The sequence below is a fragment of the Sorghum bicolor genome, chromosome 7 (genome assembly GCF_000003195.3).
Source record: "Sorghum bicolor cultivar BTx623 chromosome 7, Sorghum_bicolor_NCBIv3, whole genome shotgun sequence".
NCBI lineage: Eukaryota > Viridiplantae > Streptophyta > Magnoliopsida > Poales > Poaceae > Sorghum > Sorghum bicolor.
The window spans coordinates 61,784,022-61,797,145 of record NC_012876.2 but is presented as its reverse complement, the minus strand read 5'-3'; positions in this window follow the sequence as shown (position 1 = coordinate 61,797,145).

Genomic DNA, 13,124 nt, shown 5'->3' with positions numbered 1-13,124 from the left:
GGGTTAGAGGTGCTTTTGGATTGGAATCATCCCTGGTGATGTTAGTTATAGAAATTAAAGAAGAAATTCCAGTTAGAATGCTTTTAGGCCTCCAAAACCTGGTAACCGGACGTAGCCTAAGAGTGTGTTTGGTTCTCACGGATTAATTTACATAACCTTTAATGAATTGGAATGGTTTCTAGGTGAAATCCTGAATAACCGAACAAGGCGTAAATGATTTCTAGCAGTTCTAGATGGCTGCTGCCTGCATATATGATAAAAAAAATCTGATGGTTGTTAATATAAAAGGTTTCGTCTCAGGCCATTGGGTCAGCATTAGAATGATAATGCAGTCGCTGCCGATGAATAATTGAAAGGGATCTCGTAACTACTGTATAATGTATCGCCGGTTGGTAAACCAGCTGCCAGAGTATTATTCTCTTTCTTTTTTTTCGCCTTCTATCATTGCAGTAGCATCGCTCAAGAGCGAACAACGGTAGGTGCAGAGAATGCATGTTATGGATAAGAAAGTTAGGATCCCAAATAGGAGTATCTTGGTTCAGTTGACCTGGTTTCACCGGTCACCTAAATGACAGTTTAGTCCGTTTGAAACAATCCTCAAAAGATATAAACAAAGATCACTCGTATCATTTAGGCTCTAAACAATGAATATTTGTTTTTATGTACGTAAATATGTATGTTTTCAATTATATTTGACTTTTACATACGACATGAATATCTATTTTAATATTTAAAAATATTGTAACTATTTTTAGAAAATAGAAAAGGCATCTTTTGAGACTGGTTAGACAACCAAATTTGTCCGATGTCAACAGATAGAGGGTGTCTAGTATCTGATCTCATTAGTTGAAAATAGATTTTACCCTTTAGTCATGGGTAAAGTACATTTTTTAACCTCTGAGTTGTACGCACAGTCCAATTTTCAACCTTAAAACTACAAAACTAGACAAATTTGTTTCTCTGGATGGTTTCTTATGTGGTTTTCTATGTTTAAAAATAATAAAAATATCAATTGATCTCTAAAAATCAGAAACAAATTATTTTAAGTTAGAAAAATATGAAACTAGTACCCGTATTTACTTAAAAATGTTATCTGCATGTTTATGGTATATATATAGTTATTTGAAACTGGTTCTTTTCGTTCCTATTGCTTTATTGCTTGTAGTTGTGTTGCGCTCGATCAGTACTAATCCAAAACAAATAGTATCAAAATAACTCTAAATAGAACGCCAATAGATAGATAATGTATTTAGAAGAAAACTAGAACTAGTTTTATTTTAAATAAATTAATTACAAGTTTTAAAGATCAATCAAGGTTTCATTCAGTGGCGGAGGATAGGGAAGAATTAAGGTAGGGCTTTGTCACACCCATATTTTAAGAACAAAATAGGATGCATAAAAGACTCATATGTGCCCCAGGAATAGTCGCACACATAAGTAGACAAATCTCAATTGTACCATTGCAGTGTTTATTACATAGCGGAACATAATAAATCACATAGTCTTACACAAAAATGATAATAATATTAAACAACGCTCTCGACGGAAGCTCCACACAGGGACACTGTTGACTGGTTGACTCCAAACCTAGTACTCATAACGATAATCCTCATTCCAGTCACCTTCATTATCATATCCTGGGGTGTTGGGAAATTGCAAGAGTGAGCACATATCGTACTCAACAAGTATAACCAGGGGTTCATGAGGCTCAAATAGCTGACACTGGTTTGACTGCATTTAGCTTTTAATAGTTGATAACATATTTAATCATTGGATAGCAAATGTCAAGGTAGCATAATTAAATCCCATAACCACATGATCAATGTATACAAGAATTAAGAATAACACATATAAACAACATAATAAACCATCATTTATTATCATTATTCACGTTCTTCAGTGTCCGTTTATTCCGTCAGTTTTCCGGGCCGCCCGTATCCGTGGGCACGGCTAGTATACCAGATTTAACACTCTGCAGAGGTTGTACATCTTTACCCATGAGTCGTGATTTACCCTTTTGCCCGAGGCCCGTCGACCTCTTAGCTCACTTCCAAGGAAAACCGGCAGGGTTCACTATGAAGTCTTTCAAAGGTTCGTCTAACAAGTTAGGGCCGCAAGGTTTCCTTTGCGCGCAGATATAGATACCCCCCTTCCGAATGGCACAATGACGCGCAGCCTATACACATAAGGACAGGGGCTCGCACTATACCCAAAACGGTTCAGCCCCTCCGCCCTTTCGGGTAACCTCTAACAAGCTAGAAAAGCTTACTCATACTTGACTAAAGCCAGAGCCATATAGCCCTCATGGTTGTACGAGTTGTCCCAGCTTTTGCCAAGGGATAAGTCCTTATGGAGGGTCAAGATCAATCCAGCAAAAGCTAGAGTTCTTTCCACCCTTTATATTCAAGTTGCTAGAAAGCTTATTTTATTGTTTATTGTATATTCAAATATTCATGTTACAAGATCATGGATTATTAATCAAGCACTAGCAAGAACTTCCCAAATGCATATCCAAATAGGTAACAAGGAATTCAGGATAACAATCATCTATGATTTTGCTACGGTCATCAAGGTGGTAGCATGCATATGATATATATATGTAGTTATAAGTGAATAGGTAACAAGGATGGTCCCAAGTTATACTTGCCTTGCTCAAAGCTCTCCTGAGCCTGCTGGTCCTCAAAAGCTTGGTCTTGATCACCAACGTACAGCTCACCGTCTATTCCCAAACATCAATCAACAACACGCAATCCAATGGAGACAATCATACACAAAGCAAACAAGGTATAATTAGAACATTACACCAAACAGTGGTAAAACAAATATAAAAGTTTATCAAAATATTCTACGCAGCGCTACGATCACACAAACGTAAAGTTCACGAAAATCGGAATTAAAACGTGAAAGTTATGAATTTTCTAAGATTTCCTATAGAGAAATAATTAATTAAATAGTACCAGAAAATTAAAAAGTTTCAAAACAGAGAATAAATAGTTCTATCATGTAGAGCATATAATTACGAACCTAACGCAATTTGAATGGACAAAAACAGAGTTAAAATGAATATTTTATAAGCTATCTAAGTTCAGTGGCAGTTCTGTAATTAGCTGAAAACATAAACCAAGTTGAACAGACAGGAATACGCTTTCAATCAAAGGAAACGTAATCTGTGCCAGGGCGCCAGGGACCGCGGGGTAATTAACCAATCTTTCCAGGGACTCTTTATGAAAATTCCCTGCGAACAGGTATGTTCTAATCTCGGCCGTTGATCGTCGGTTGGATGGTCACGAGCTGCTCCTGGGGTCCTTGGCGGTGGCCGGCTGGCCTCTCCCTGTCCGATGCGGTGGCCGCCATGGCCAGAGAGCGAAAACTCGCCGGAGCTCCTCGGCTTCTCCTTTCCGAGCACCGTTTTTTGAAAGGAAAATACCGGGAGGGCGAGAAGCTCACCGCGAACGAAGCTGGGGGCTTGGCTCGGGCCGAGAGCTAGCAGAGGGGCGTGTCCACGCGCGGCGGCGGAAAGAGCTCCCGGCGAGATCCAGAACTCGCGAAACAAGGCACGGGGACTCGGTTTTGGCGACCTAGATGCGAAAACATGTCGAGGGAGCGATGCTAGAAGCTTTATAGTGGTCGGATTGCGCGCTTGGCAAGGAAATCGCGGGATCCGCGGATCCGATTCGGTGAGGAATCGTTTCCTGCTCGAGCACGGCAGGGAGGAAGAAGGAAAGGGCGCTGACGTGGGGGCCCCAACCGTCAGCCAAAGAAAGGAGGGAGAGGGAGAGAGTGCGCGCGCTGCTGGCCAGTTTGGGCCTCACGGCCAATTGGCCACCAAGCCGAGTCCGGCTGTTTTTTTTTTTCTTTTTTTTTTTAATTTTCCAAAGCCTTTTAAAATCAAATTTTGAGAGCAAATAAAATCCAACATATACCAGCAGCACAAATAAATAAAGATGCTCCAGCATGAATGCTCAATCAAGGTTGCTAAACCTATACTGAATTTTAATTCCCACATAATTATTTAGTTGCTAGATTTCTATGCCCACAAAAGTACTTAAATAAATTAAATTAAATCCTATTATTTGAAAATCAAATTTTGGGTGTTACAAACTCTACCCCCCTTAAAAGAATCTCGTCCTCGAGATTGAACGGTGCTTACTCGAATAGATATGAGTATGACTTCCTCAGATCATCCTCTCTTTCCCAAGTTGCCTCTGCTTCCGAATGTCGATTCCACTGTACTTTGCACATTCTGATGACCCGACTTCTGGTGACTCTCTCAGCTGTCTCCAATATTTTGACCGGATACTCCTCATAAGTGAGATCACCTTTAACAGAAAGTTCTTCCAATGGTAATTGCTCCTCAGGTACACGCAAACACTTCTTGAGTTGTGACACATGGAACACATCGTGCACGCCAGATAAACTTTCAGGCAACTCTAACTGATACGCTACTTCTCCACACCTTTGCAAAACTTTAAACGGACCAACATACCTTGGAGCTAGCTTTCCCTTCATATTAAACCTCTTCACACTCCGCATAGGTGACACTTTTAGATAGACATAATCACCTTCCTCGAAAGCTAGTTCTCTCCTACGTGTATCTGCATAACTTTTCTGACGAGACTGAGCAACTCTCAGATTATCCCGGATGGTTCGCACTTGTTGTTCTGCATGTCTAAGCACATCCGTACCAAACACCTGAGTTTCTCCTGTCTGATTCCAAAACAAAGGTGTCCTGCACTTCCGACCATATAGTGCCTCGAACGGTGCCATCTTAAGACTTTGTTGATAGCTGTTGTTGTAGGAGAATTCTGCATATGGCAAACTCTTATCCCAACTAGTCCCATACTGCAAGGCACAAGCTCTCAACATATCTTCCAATATCTGATTGATCCTCTCAGTCTGTCCATCTGTCTGTGGATGATACGCGGTGCTGAAATTCAACTTGGTTCCCAATGAGTCATGCACTGCTTTCCAAAAAATAGAGGTAAACTGGGTGCCTCTATCAGATACAATCTTCTTAGGCACTCCATGCAAACAAACTATCCGCTCCATATACAACTCTGCTAGTCGAGCTCCTGAATCAGTGGTTTTGACTGGCAAGAAGTGAGCAACTTTAGTCAATCGATCCACTATTACCCATATTGAATCATATCCTCTCTGTGTACGTGGTAAACCCACTATGAAATCCATGCCTACTTCCTCCCACTTCCACTCAGGAATCTTCATTGGTTGCAACAGTCCAGCTGGCCTCTGGTGTTCAGCCTTCACTCGCTGACAAGTATCACACAAAGCAACATATTCGGCCACATCTCTCTTTAAGCCATACCACCAGTACTTCTGTTTCAGATCTAGATACATCTTAGTACTACCAGGATGAATGGAATACGCTGACTCATGAGCCTCTCTCAGAATCATATCACGAATAGCCTTCACTTCTGGAACGCATATCCTTTGTCCAAACCATAGTACACCATTGTCATCTATTCTGAATCCTGGTGCTTTGCCTAGTACCACATTCTGTGCTATCTCCTTCAGTTTCTCATCTTCCAACTGTCCTTTCAATATCTCTTCCTCTAAAGTAGGAGTGACCTCAATCTCCATAGCATTTACTACGATCCCCAAGTTCAAATATGCAAATTCAGCACACAACTCTTCAGATTCAGGTGTCGCCCGAAGCTCATTAGCATGTTTCTTTCTGCTAAGTGCATCGGCTACGACGTTCGCCTTCCCAGGATGATAATGCACTTCCAAATCATAATCCTTTATCAGTTCCAACCATCTTCGTTGCCTCAAGTTCAAGTCGGTCTGGGTGAAGATATACTTCAAACTCTTATGATCAGTATATATGTCACTTTTATGCCCAATCAAATAGTGTCTCCAAATCTTGAGTGCATGAACCACAGCTGCTAACTCCAAATCATGAGTAGGATAATTCAGTTCATGTTTCCTCAACTGTCTGGATGCATAAGCAACAACTCTACCTTCTTGCATAAGAACACAACCCAAACCCAGACGAGAAGCATCACAATAGATAGAGAAACTCTTACTCAGATCTGGCAATACCAACACAGGTGCAGTAGTCAATCTCTTCTTAAACTCCTCAAAACTAGCTTGACACTTATCAGACCATACAAACTTAGCATTCTTCTCTAACAAAGCAGTCATAGGCTTTGCAAGTTTTGAGAACCCTTCAATGAATCTACGATAGTAACCAGCTAGACCAAGAAAACTGCGAATTTCGCTTACATCTGTAGGTGGTTTCCAATTCAACACATCTTTCACCTTACTAGGATCCACTGCAATACCACCATTAGAGACAACATGACCAAGAAAAGAAACTTCCTCCAACCAAAACTCGCATTTACTACGCTTAGCATACAGCTTATGTTCTCTAAGTTTCTGTAAGACCAATCTCAGATGTTCAGCATGTTCTTCCTTGGTTTTAGAGAATACCAGAATATCATCAATAAAGACCACCACGAACTTATCAAGATACTCCATAAATACTTTATTCATCATGTACATAAAGTAAGCTGGTGCATTGGTCAAACCAAAAGACATAACTGTATACTCATATAACCCATACCTTGTTGTGAAAGCTGTCTTTGGTATATCTGAATTCCGAATCTTCAATTGATGATAACCAGAACGCAAATCAATCTTAGAGAACACACAAGCACCTCTTAGTTGATCAAACAAGTCATCAATCCTAGGCAATGGGTATTTGTTCTTGATAGTAACCTCATTAAGTGACCGATAATCCACACACATCCGCTGACTACCATCCTTCTTATCAACAAAGATAACTGGTGCACCCCATGGTGATGAACTAGGGCGAATGAACCCTTTATCTTGCAATTCCTTAATTTGTTTCTTAAGTTCTTCTAGTTCATTAACCCCCATTCTATATGGTCTTTTAGCTATGGGTGCAGTACCAGGTAGTAATTCAATAATAAATTCAATGTCTCGGTCAGGTGGCATACCTGGCAATTCATCTGGAAAGACATCCGGAAACTCATCCACTACCAAATTCTGAGGATCAACATCTTCATTCAGTTGGTTCACCTTGGCTGTGAGTGGTGCTTGCACTGTTACATTAACACTGATTCGTTCTCCCTTTGGTGTTGTCAGAGCCACTACTCTCTCTTTGCAATTAATATTTGTTTCATGTTGCTTCATCCAATCCAAACCCAAGATCACATCTATGCCTGAAGTTCTCATAACCATGGGACTGATAGGAAAATCTACCCCCCTTAAAGAAAGACTTGCTGAGGGGCAACATAAAGAAACTGGTATAGTCCCACCCGGTGAATTAACTAGCATAGGAGTTTTCATTGCAACTAGTGGAAGGCTATGAACTCTAACAAATGCTTGTGATATGAATGTATGCGAAGCTCCAGAATCAAATAAAACTGTAGCAGGGATAGAGTTGATGCTGAACGTACCCATCATGATCTCTGGTCCCTCCTGAACTGTCTCTGTAGCCACATTATTCACTGTTGCCGCATAAGCAGTAGACTTCTGGTTGTTGTTCGGCTTGTTGAGCTTCTCCGGGCAATCATATGACATGTGTCCCTCTTCCCCACAACGGAAACACCTGGTAGGAGTGTTAGAAGCACTTCTTTTTGTGGAGTTGGCATTTGAGTTTCCTGAGCGAGGTGTCTGCTGACCATGCTGCTGTTGATTGTAGTTACGTTGTTGGAATGAAGGACGTTGGTTCCCACTCTGCGACTGATTCTGGAAACGCTGGGGTTGCTGGTTACGGTTCCACTGACTAACTGGTCCCTGGAACCTCTGCTGATGGCCTTGATGAGAACTGAAACGCTGACGGTTGTTGCTCCCAGATCCTTGTACCAGCATCCTTCTCTTCTTATCCTGACTCTTCCGCATATTATCAAGCACGATAGCACGATTCACAAGAGCTTGAAAGGTAGGATAAGTGTTTCCTGCCAACTGCAACCTGAGTTCATAGTACAAGCCTTTCATGAACAAGCGCTGCTTATCAGCATCTTCCCTGACTTCATTCGGGGCATAGCGAGCCAACTGTTCAAACGTGTCATGATATTCTGCCACTGTCATGGAGCCCATCCGGAGTGATCTGAATTCTTCCTGTTTGAGCTCCATCATTCCCTCATTTATGTGTCGAGCTCTGAAGTCCCTACAGAATTCCAGCCATGTGACAGGAGGAGCATTGTTGGGACGAGCAGCTTGATACGACTCCCACCATGTCTGAGCTGCACCTTGAAGCTGTCCAGAAGCATACAACACCTTCTCCAAGTCATTGCACTGTGCTATGTTTAGCTGCCTCTCCACAGCACGTAACCAATCATCTGCCTCCATGGGATCAGCTGAGTGTGTAAATACCGGAGGTCTCCCCTTCATAAACTCTCCACGCTTGTCCCTCACATGAACAGGTGGTGGTGTTGGTGGAGGTTGTTGCTGCAGGTGCTGCATGAAAACGTGCATCATCTGATTTTGGGTTTGCATGAGTTCCTCCACGGTGATTGGGGCATTGCCACCATTGCCATTGTCATTGCCATTGCCACGGCCTCTGCCTCTGCCTCTTCCCCTTGCTGCCATCTGCATTCCAAGGTATATAAACACATCTTAGTAATGTCCAACATGACAATTACAAGAGTTAACCGAATCTGAAATTTTCTGGGTAGCATCCAACATCAGCAGATCAGAAAATCAGTAATATCTCGAGTTCCAGAATTCAAAAGGATACATGCTGTACACCGTTGGAAAGATAAAGAAATTGTCTACAACCTTCATTTAGATCATATTACCAGATTTCAACGTGAGGTTAACCAAAAACTGGGTACAACCGAAACTGTTCCAGAATTCAGACTGCGCAGAAACCTCAACTTTAAACAGTCATAACTCACAGCTCATAATAGATAATATGGTCATTCTTGCGGCATTGGAAATATATGAAAGTCTACTTTTTCCCAGAAAAATTTGATGAACATTGCACGAGCAGAATTTGATTTATTCCAGAATCATTGCAGACTGCTCCAGAAAACAGCAAAAGACAGAAACAGGATATGACCCCAACCCACTATTTATTCATGTTCTTACTTAAGGTTCTTAACTAGGGAACTTGTGGACATGCCCACAAAGTCCCAGCACTCATTACAAAAATCCAAATCACACATATTCATAATAACAAATCAGCAAGCACCCCAAGTTCACGCCACAATAGCAAAAGACTCGAAATAACTCGTAAACTACTAACGTTCCTATTACATATGGGTTCTTTTCTATTCCTCGGGTGCAGCATCCTTCAAGATGGGTTCAACATGCAGCCTCTTATGAAGTTTGGGGCGGCCTAACTCCGCTCGAAGGTCATCCGCTTCCCTTTGCTCTTTCTCCAGCAGCTTCCTCTCACGGTGTAGTTCATTCTCCAACTCTATCACCTTGAGTGTCAGCTCATAAGTCAACTCCACTTGTGCTTGAAGCTTTGGTTGTGAAGCATCTGCAACTTCTATGGCCCAAGTCATCTTCTCTGGTACAAAGCGAGGATAGTGGTATGTTGCATTGTACTGAACATCCTCAAAGCGTCTACCACGGTAAAAGATCAAGGCCTGGTAAGCTGCATCTGCCATGCTCTCTCTCATCGTGTCCCGGCTGATTCGAGCGATGTGTTTTGATTCCACCTTTCGAATCCCCTTGGTGGCATCCAGTGTCTTGACTATCAGCTCTGCAACCCAAAGTGATCTCCTCAGCGGGTGTTTGTGCTCAGTGCAGTTATACTCCAGTGTGGCTTGCAAATCCGGGTAATGGTGTTTCAATGTTAACACCAAATTCTCATGGAAGAAGGCCTTGGGATCTGCTTCTAGAATCCACAGCTCAGTAGTCCATCCCATCCTTGCATTAGCAGACTGTGGTGGAGGTAGATCTTGCATCTCCTCATCCTCAGGTCCTTCCTCCTGAGCTTCCACCCTTGATTCCTCATCCTCCAGCTCAGGAACTCCATCCACACGTTGTCCTCCTAGGTTGAACATGGCACGGTACTCCTCAGCAGCCATGCGTGCAGCACTGCGGGTACGAGGCGGCATCTACAAAAAGTTTTTAGACATAGATCAGATGGATGCAATAATTTCACAATAGAGCAAGATAGAGAAGCATAAACTTTTAGCAAATAACAAGACCATAGTGGGAAGCATGAAGTAAGTAAAGTAAGGACCTAAATTTTTGACCCTTTGCTAACTAGGTTTGCGTCCTACAGTCAACAAAGCTTTGATACCAATTTGTCACACCCATATTTTAAGAACAAAATAGGATGCATAAAAGACTCATATGTGCCCCAGGAATAGTCGCACACATAAGTAGACAAATCTCAATTGTACCATTGCAGTGTTTATTACATAGCGGAACATAATAAATCACATAGTCTTACACAAAAATGATAATAATATTAAACAACGCTCTCGACGGAAGCTCCACACAGGGACACTGTTGACTGGTTGACTCCAAACCTAGTACTCATAACGATAATCCTCATTCCAGTCACCTTCATTATCATATCCTGGGGTGTTGGGAAATTGCAAGAGTGAGCACATATCGTACTCAACAAGTATAACCAGGGGTTCATGAGGCTCAAATAGCTGACACTGGTTTGACTGCATTTAGCTTTTAATAGTTGATAACATATTTAATCATTGGATAGCAAATGTCAAGGTAGCATAATTAAATCCCATAACCACATGATCAATGTATACAAGAATTAAGAATAACACATATAAACAACATAATAAACCATCATTTATTATCATTATTCACGTTCTTCAGTGTCCGTTTATTCCGTCAGTTTTCCGGGCCGCCCGTATCCGTGGGCACGGCTAGTATACCAGATTTAACACTCTGCAGAGGTTGTACATCTTTACCCATGAGTCGTGATTTACCCTTTTGCCCGAGGCCCGTCGACCTCTTAGCTCACTTCCAAGGAAAACCGGCAGGGTTCACTATGAAGTCTTTCAAAGGTTCGTCTAACAAGTTAGGGCCGCAAGGTTTCCTTTGCGCGCAGATATAGATACCCCCCTTCCGAATGGCACAATGACGCGCAGCCTATACACATAAGGACAGGGGCTCGCACTATACCCAAAACGGTTCAGCCCCTCCGCCCTTTCGGGTAACCTCTAACAAGCTAGAAAAGCTTACTCATACTTGACTAAAGCCAGAGCCATATAGCCCTCATGGTTGTACGAGTTGTCCCAGCTTTTGCCAAGGGATAAGTCCTTATGGAGGGTCAAGATCAATCCAGCAAAAGCTAGAGTTCTTTCCACCCTTTATATTCAAGTTGCTAGAAAGCTTATTTTATTGTTTATTGTATATTCAAATATTCATGTTACAAGATCATGGATTATTAATCAAGCACTAGCAAGAACTTCCCAAATGCATATCCAAATAGGTAACAAGGAATTCAGGATAACAATCATCTATGATTTTGCTACGGTCATCAAGGTGGTAGCATGCATATGATATATATATGTAGTTATAAGTGAATAGGTAACAAGGATGGTCCCAAGTTATACTTGCCTTGCTCAAAGCTCTCCTGAGCCTGCTGGTCCTCAAAAGCTTGGTCTTGATCACCAACGTACAGCTCACCGTCTATTCCCAAACATCAATCAACAACACGCAATCCAATGGAGACAATCATACACAAAGCAAACAAGGTATAATTAGAACATTACACCAAACAGTGGTAAAACAAATATAAAAGTTTATCAAAATATTCTACGCAGCGCTACGATCACACAAACGTAAAGTTCACGAAAATCGGAATTAAAACGTGAAAGTTATGAATTTTCTAAGATTTCCTATAGAGAAATAATTAATTAAATAGTACCAGAAAATTAAAAAGTTTCAAAACAGAGAATAAATAGTTCTATCATGTAGAGCATATAATTACGAACCTAACGCAATTTGAATGGACAAAAACAGAGTTAAAATGAATATTTTATAAGCTATCTAAGTTCAGTGGCAGTTCTGTAATTAGCTGAAAACATAAACCAAGTTGAACAGACAGGAATACGCTTTCAATCAAAGGAAACGTAATCTGTGCCAGGGCGCCAGGGACCGCGGGGTAATTAACCAATCTTTCCAGGGACTCTTTATGAAAATTCCCTGCGAACAGGTATGTTCTAATCTCGGCCGTTGATCGTCGGTTGGATGGTCACGAGCTGCTCCTGGGGTCCTTGGCGGTGGCCGGCTGGCCTCTCCCTGTCCGATGCGGTGGCCGCCATGGCCAGAGAGCGAAAACTCGCCGGAGCTCCTCGGCTTCTCCTTTCCGAGCACCGTTTTTTGAAAGGAAAATACCGGGAGGGCGAGAAGCTCACCGCGAACGAAGCTGGGGGCTTGGCTCGGGCCGAGAGCTAGCAGAGGGGCGTGTCCACGCGCGGCGGCGGAAAGAGCTCCCGGCGAGATCCAGAACTCGCGAAACAAGGCACGGGGACTCGGTTTTGGCGACCTAGATGCGAAAACATGTCGAGGGAGCGATGCTAGAAGCTTTATAGTGGTCGGATTGCGCGCTTGGCAAGGAAATCGCGGGATCCGCGGATCCGATTCGGTGAGGAATCGTTTCCTGCTCGAGCACGGCAGGGAGGAAGAAGGAAAGGGCGCTGACGTGGGGGCCCCAACCGTCAGCCAAAGAAAGGAGGGAGAGGGAGAGAGTGCGCGCGCTGCTGGCCAGTTTGGGCCTCACGGCCAATTGGCCACCAAGCCGAGTCCGGCTGTTTTTTTTTTTCTTTTTTTTTTTAATTTTCCAAAGCCTTTTAAAATCAAATTTTGAGAGCAAATAAAATCCAACATATACCAGCAGCACAAATAAATAAAGATGCTCCAGCATGAATGCTCAATCAAGGTTGCTAAACCTATACTGAATTTTAATTCCCACATAATTATTTAGTTGCTAGATTTCTATGCCCACAAAAGTACTTAAATAAATTAAATTAAATCCTATTATTTGAAAATCAAATTTTGGGTGTTACAGGCTTATATGGTCTAACAGAACAATCCACTATAGTTTATAGCATCTTTAGCGAATGAAAAAACATGCTACAGTGGGTATCAGACAAGCTCAAGGTATGGCAGTGGCCCCACCTTGCCATACCGAGAGCTCCGCC